This window comes from Chrysochloris asiatica, unplaced genomic scaffold, assembly GCF_000296735.1.
Source record: "Chrysochloris asiatica unplaced genomic scaffold, ChrAsi1.0 scaffold00003, whole genome shotgun sequence".
In the NCBI taxonomy this organism is placed as follows: domain Eukaryota; kingdom Metazoa; phylum Chordata; class Mammalia; order Afrosoricida; family Chrysochloridae; genus Chrysochloris; species Chrysochloris asiatica.
Genome location: NW_006408521.1, coordinates 28,075,978 through 28,082,572, shown reverse-complemented (window position 1 = coordinate 28,082,572; position 6,595 = coordinate 28,075,978). Strand labels below are relative to the sequence as shown.

General features: G+C 42.2%; 1 pseudogene; it reads right to left on the bottom strand.

The window, feature by feature from the left end:
• Positions 1-2,315: 2,315 nt before the first annotated feature.
• Positions 2,316-3,193, bottom strand: LOC102829869 (annotated as a pseudogene).
• Between the last annotated feature and the right edge of the window lie 3,402 nt (positions 3,194-6,595).

The window sequence follows — 6,595 nt, the reverse complement described above, 5'->3', positions numbered from 1 at the left end:
AACAGGCCAAAGGGCCTACATCTTTTGTCGTCCAGGAAAAGAAAAGAACCATCCCTGGAGTAGCTCACAGATCAGCAGAACTGTTTGAAAGAAGCACAGGAAACAGAGCTGCCTAGGTCTCAAAGGGTGGAGCCATGGCCTCTGAGGTTTCAATGGGTGGGGCCACAGACTCACAGGTTTTAAAGAGTCAGAGCTTCACCAACTCAGTACCAAAGTATGAGACTGCCATTCAGTTTGGCCAAGGGAATCCCTGCCCAAAGCTGAGATAGTGGCGCTGTCATGCCCAAGAGGAAGAATGGGGCCTACTGGGGGCTAAGGGAATGAAGCAGCCACATTTAGATGAACTAGGAGAATGGAGCCCCCTAAAGTTGAGGGAGGAGAATTATCATTCTAAAGGGTCTATAATGCAGATTGAAACCCCAGGCTGGAGGGCCGCCACCCAGAATTTAAGGAGGGCAGGACCATTTCCTGGGTGATCTCAGAAGAGAGGATTATTTTCAAGCTTTATGAGCTAATGTAATTTTTCTGCTGGGTTTTGCACTTGACTGTTATCCCTTCTCTTCCTCCAATTTCTCCCATCTGTAATGAAAATGTCTACCTTATGCCTATTCCACCATTGCACCTTGGAAACAGATAACTTGTATTCTAGATTTCACAGATTTTCGATGAAGAGAAATTTTCTCCCAGAATGGAATATGCCTAAATCTCACCCATGTTTGATTTAGATAATTCATAAAATGAGATTTTGGACATGGTGTGAATTTAAGATTTGGGGGATGGTGTGATAGGGCTAATGTGTTTTGCATGTGGCAAGGACATGCCTGTTTTAGAGCCAAAGGGTGGAATATTATGTATTGAACTCTGTTCCCCCAAAATATATATTGTAAATCTTAACCTCTATGCCTGTTTCACACTTGGCCCCTAGCCTTGGTTTGACTGATGATATTGAGTTTTTTCACCATCCTATCCCACAGATGTAGTCAATTTGATTCCTGTGTGTTCCATCTGGTGAAGTCCATGTGTATAATTGCTCTTAATGTTATTTTAAAAAGGTATTTGCAATGAAGAAGTCATTGGTCTTACTAAATTCTATCATGCAAACTCCAGCATCATTTCCATCATCAAGGCCATATTTTCCAACTACTGATCCTTCCTTTTTGTTTCCAATCTTTGCATTCAAATCACCAGAAATGATCAATACATCTTGATTACATGTTTGATCAATTTCAGACGGAAGAAGTGGGTAGAATTCTTCAATTTCAGAATCACAGGCTTTAGTGGTTGATGCCTAAATTTGAATAATGGTAGTTTTAACTGGTCTTCCCTGTTGCTGTTATGTGCCATGGAGTTGATTCTGACTCATAGCGACCCTGTACAGGGTTTCCAAGGCTGTAAAAATATTTATGGGAGCAGAAAGCCTCACCTTTCTCCTGAGGAACAGCTGGTAGTTTCAAACTGCTGACCATGAGATTAGCAGCCCAATTCGTAACCACTATGCTACCAGAGTTCTTTCAAATAAATATAGAATCCTCTTTAAATAACCCTCCTCTCACTTCAGAGCCAGTCCAGGAGTAAATGAATGAGAGCCAATTTTAGTGCAACGGGGTGAATTGCCAACAAAGCAGGAAGAGGAAAGGGAGGGAAGGGGGCAGGCAGAGGGGATGGTAGCAATTCCGGCTGGAACAGGGATCTCCCCTGCCCTGTGGGTAAGGGGCCCTTCTCAAAGCCCCCAGGGTCATTATGGGATACACATGAATTCTCCAGTTCCAGTCTGAAAAGCTCTTTACAGAGAAAGAGATGAAAAAAAGGCAAGGAAAAACAAACTGCAGAAACACGGCCAGGGAAGCAAAGGGCTTCTTCAAGCTCCAAAAGCTCACCAAAGTGGCAAAAGAATGACCCGGGACAGGAAAGGAAAAGGAAGGTGGAAATGAAGTCCTATGATCTGGGCTGGGAATGGAATGTGGGCCCACAGTGAGGGCAAACTGTGCCCTCCCAGGCCAGGGCCAGAGCCAGACCCATGGAGGGAAAGGACTGGATTTCCTTCCAGGTCTGGAAGGCACAGGGCTGGTCTGTCAGTTCAGGGGGTGCGATGTGAAGCAGCTGACGTGACTGAGATGACACTGGACTAGGATGGAGTTGGTTAGATACTCCCTCCCTGGGAGAAGATACTTGAGAACAAGGTGGACACCCTGACTTCCTGAGGAGAGCCTAAGATGGAGAAGGAAGCTTGGTTAACATGCGCTCCCAGCAAGTGTGGGAGGCACCTCGCCAAGGACAAGGGTTCCCTCCCCAAAGCTGCTTCCTGCTGTTTATAGTCAATCTGGAGGAAAAACAAGGCCCTCCCCACACCTCCCCAGCCCCAGACTTGGCCCCTGGGGAGAGGTAGGAAGGAGCAGTAAGTTGTGGGAGGCAGTGCAGCATCGAGTTGTCCACTGGGTCTTCTTGTCTTCAGAGGGGTAGTAGGGAGGTGGTGGAGGCTGGTTTGTGGACATGTAGACGTTGTGGAGGATGTCCAGGTTGCAGTAGGCACTAGCAGCTGCTTCTGCAGCCTTGGATTCCGCTACAAGAGAGGAGGGAACCTCAGAGCCGCTGATCAGAGGCTCCATGGGCCCAGGATAGGGCAGTGGAGGGGGCTGCACATATCCCATGGCCCCATCCATCATGGGATGTCCTGGATAGAACTTAGGTGGGGGCGGTGGATAGAAGTTCCCAGGAGGGCAGGGGTACATTCAACTGGCGACAGGACGCGGGAAAGACATAGGCCCCGCTGGGCATGTACCCATAGGTTCCATTGGAGACTTCACCTCCGGAGGCTTGAGATGCCACCTGTAGCATTCGCTGTCCAAACTCAATGGCGCCCTCTGCTGTGAAGGTCAATTTGTAGGAAGCAGAACCTTCCCAGCCACCTCGGCCTTCAGAGTCTCCTTGATGTAATTGGCACCGAACACAGGCTGTTTGATCTTCATCAGGTAGAAGGGCATCATGAAGGACTATATGGCATCCTGCCCCATGGACAGGAAGATGACTCGATAGGGGGTCAGGTAGACGGTGCCTTTCTTGGTCCCTTTGAAGGCCTCTGGCACGTTTTTCATGCCACTGAACGTAGTTCCACATGTTCATAGGACATCGGGTTGCTCTCGGTGTTGTTGAGGATCACTCCGCCGCCCTGCGAGGGATTCTTGTTGAACACCATAGTGTCAAAGAGGGGTCCCGAAACTTGCAATGCAGTGTGCTCCTTTGATTTCTTGACTGCTGCTTCCATGAGTGTTGATGGTTGATCTAAGCAAAATGAAGTCATTACAACTTCAATCTTTTCTCCATTTATATAGATGTTATTTATTGGTCCATTGGTGAGGACGTTTGTTTTCTATACAAAGGCTGTGGTCTTTGATCTTCATCAATAAATATTTTAAGACCTCTTGGCTTTTAGCAAGCAAGGTTTTATCATCTGCATATGACAGGTTGTTAATTAGTCTTCCTCCAATCCAGATGCTATATTCTTCTTCATATAATCCAGTTTCTTGAATTATTTGTTCAGCATACAGATGGAACAAATATGGTGAAAGCATACAACCCTGATGCACACCTTTCCTAATTTTAAAACATTTTGTGTTCCCTTGTTCTATTCGAACAACTGCCTCTTGCATAGTAAATAAAGCACAAGCAAACACCTTTCTGGTATTTTCTGCTTTCAGCCAAGATCCATCTGACATCAGCAATGATATCCCTTATTCCATGTCCTTTTCTGAAACCAGCTTGAACCTCTGAAAATTCCCTGTCAATATATAGTTGCAGCCATTTCTGAAGAAAGATGTTTACCTGTGCTTTATTGACTATGCAAAGGCTTCTGACTGTGAATCATGACAAGCTATGAATAACATTGAGAAGAATAGGTATTCCATAACACTTGATTGTGATCATGAGGAACCTATACATAGACCAAGAGGCAGCCATTGGAACAAAACAAGGGAATACTGAATGGTATAAAATCAAGAAAGGAAGGAGCCAGGGTTGTATTCTTTCACTCTATTTATTCAGTCTGTATGCTAAGCAAATAATCTGAGAAGCTGGACTAGATGAAGAAGCTGGACTATATGGCATCAAGATTGGAGGAAGGTTCATTAACAACCAGTGATATGCAGATGAAACAACCTTGCTTGCTAAAAGCTAAGAGAACTTAAAATATTTACTGATGAAGGTCAAAGACCATAGCCTTCAGTATAGATTGTACAGTCAATATAAAGAAAACAAAAATCCTCCTCACTGGACCAATAAATAACATCATGATAAGTGGAGAAAAGATTGAAGTTGTCAAAAACCTCATTTTGCTTGGATCCACAATAAACACTTATGGAAGCAGCAGTCAGGAAATCAATCAGTGTACTGTATTAGACAAATCTGCTATATAAGACCTTTTTAAGTGTTCAAGGCAAAGATAACAATTTAAGGATTATGACCCAAGGCATAGTATTTTTTTTAAAAAAAAAACTTTTTATTGTGAATTGAGTGAAGGTTTACAGAGCAGATCATCAGTTTTACACTCAGTGAATCATATACTTTGTTCATTGCAAATGACTGTACTCCTCTCCATGTACCAACAGTCAACAGTATTTACCTCTGTTCACTTTACTATTGCATTCCTCCCTATGTAACCCACTACCTTCATCTTCCCTCTGTTAACCTCACTTTTGTATATTGCCTGTCCTTTCACCTATGTTAACATGTGTCTACCCTCTAGCCCATGAATAATTTCCCCTTCTCCACTACCCCTGTAACCATCATTGACTGTTTCTTTAGTTAGGCAAATCTTTTTTTAAAAAAACTTGTTAAAGCTGTGATCTCATAAACTATTTGTCCTTTTGTAATTGACTAATTTCACTTAGTATAATGTCCTCCAGGTTCATCCTCGTTGTGAGGTGTTTCACAGATGCATTGTTATTGCAAAGTATTTCATTGTATATATGCAATAAATTTGCTTAAACATTTCTGTTGAGGGGTATCTATACTATCTCTCTTTTTGATGTGTCTCTTGTAGAAAGCATATTGAAGGATCTTGTTTTCTTATCCATTCTGCTCTGTCTCTTAACTGGTGCATTCAACCCATTTACATTCCATGTAATTATGGATAGGTATGAACTGATTGCTGTCATTTAAAAAAAAAAACTTTTTCTTGTGAATTCAGTGAAGGTTTACAGACAAGATCATCAGCTTTACATTCAACAAATTACATACTTCGTTTTATCTCAATCATTGCAATCCCCTCCTTGCAACAACAGTTCTCCTGCTTCCTTCCTGTGATTCCTATTTGCATTCCACCCACCTGCACATTCCTTCTCAACTTTGTCCTTAGGCATATGTTACCCTTTTGATTTCGAATGATTGACCATTCTATGGTGAGCATAACTTGCTAGTATTGTTATCCTCCCCTATAAATCTATCTACTGCTTAGCTGAAAATTGGACCATGAAGGTGAGTTCCTTGTCAAACCTGAAGGGAGATTGAGGGCCATAGTCTCAAGTTTCTCCAGCCTCCTTGTGAGCAATAAACCTGGTCTTTATTACTAAATAATATTGAGTTTTGTTCCACATTTTTTCCCACTCTATCTGGGATCCTCTAATGTGATCCTTTTCAGGGCAGTTGCTAGTGGTAGCTGGGCACTGTCTAGTTCTCCTGTGATGCTGTCACTTCGCTGTGTGCTTTTTTTGTGGTGCTGCTGGTTCCTTTGTTCCACACAATTTTCTGCTCTGCATTCATTTTGTTTGTGGGTTTTTTTTTTTCCCTTCATTTTATTAAAATCTGCTGTGTTAATGTTTAGTAGATCTTTCTGGTTTTCCTTTTTTACTTTGGTGTGTGAGTGTATTAATTTTCTTTAAGGCTACTTTGTAATTTATTAATTTCTTCCTTATTTAAAACAGTCTGTTTTATCTTGAAATCTACTTGAATTCCTTTTCATTTGAAAGTTCTGTATCTATGCTACTCCCTCTTTTTGTTTTGTATTATCTTTGTTATAAATTGGTATCTCTGGAACCTATTTTTAGTCTTGTGGTTTGTTTTACTTTAAATACTTCCGTATCAGGATTGAGTTCTGGGTAGTGTTGTCATGTATGGTAATCTCAGGTTCTTGTCTATGGTTGCTGGTTCTCAGTATAAAAAACACCCTTTAGTGCGTTTTTTTTGTTGTGTTTTTTTTATAAAGTTGGTCTGGTCATTACAAATTCCTTTGTTGTTGTTGTTATGTGCCATGGAGTCGGTTCTGACTCATAGCTACCCTGTACAGGGTTTCCGAGGCTGTAAATCTTTATAGGAGCAGAAAGCCTCACCTTTCTCCCGCGGAACAGCTGGTAGTTTCGAATTGCTGACCTTGCGGCTCGCAGCCCGATTCGTAACCACTACGCTACCAGAGCGCCTTACAAATTCCTTTAAACTCTGTTGATTAGAAAATGGCCTAATTTCACCATTGTGTTTGAGGGACAGCTTTGCTGGGTATATGATTGTTGGTTGGGAATTTTTTCCTTTCAGAGTTTTGTATATGTTATTCCAGTGCCTTCTTGCCTACATGGTTTTTGCTGAGAAATCAGTTTAGTCTTAATAGTTC